Below are 247 nucleotides of genomic sequence, written 5' to 3'. Positions count from 1 at the left end.
GAGCAAGTTTTCGGCATCGATTATGCGCTCACCTTCGCTGCGGTCATGGATATGTCGACAGTAAATGTAATCCTATCCCTTGCAGCGACGTGGGGGGTGCCGGCAAAGCATGGTGACATTCCGAACGCCTACGTCAAGTCCGACAAGGAAAAGGACCTTGACATTCTGCTCCATGTGCCTAGCGGTATGGACATCAAGAATGAACAACTAAAGAAGCTTGGTGCGGCCTACGCAAACGAAGTCGCGT

Source organism: Plasmopara halstedii, assembly GCF_900000015.1.
Source record: "Plasmopara halstedii genome assembly, contig: Scaffold_1211, whole genome shotgun sequence".
NCBI classification, from domain to species: Eukaryota; Oomycota; class Peronosporomycetes; order Peronosporales; family Peronosporaceae; genus Plasmopara; species Plasmopara halstedii.
The sequence above is the reverse complement of the archived record's forward strand: the minus strand, read 5'-3'. Positions refer to the sequence as shown.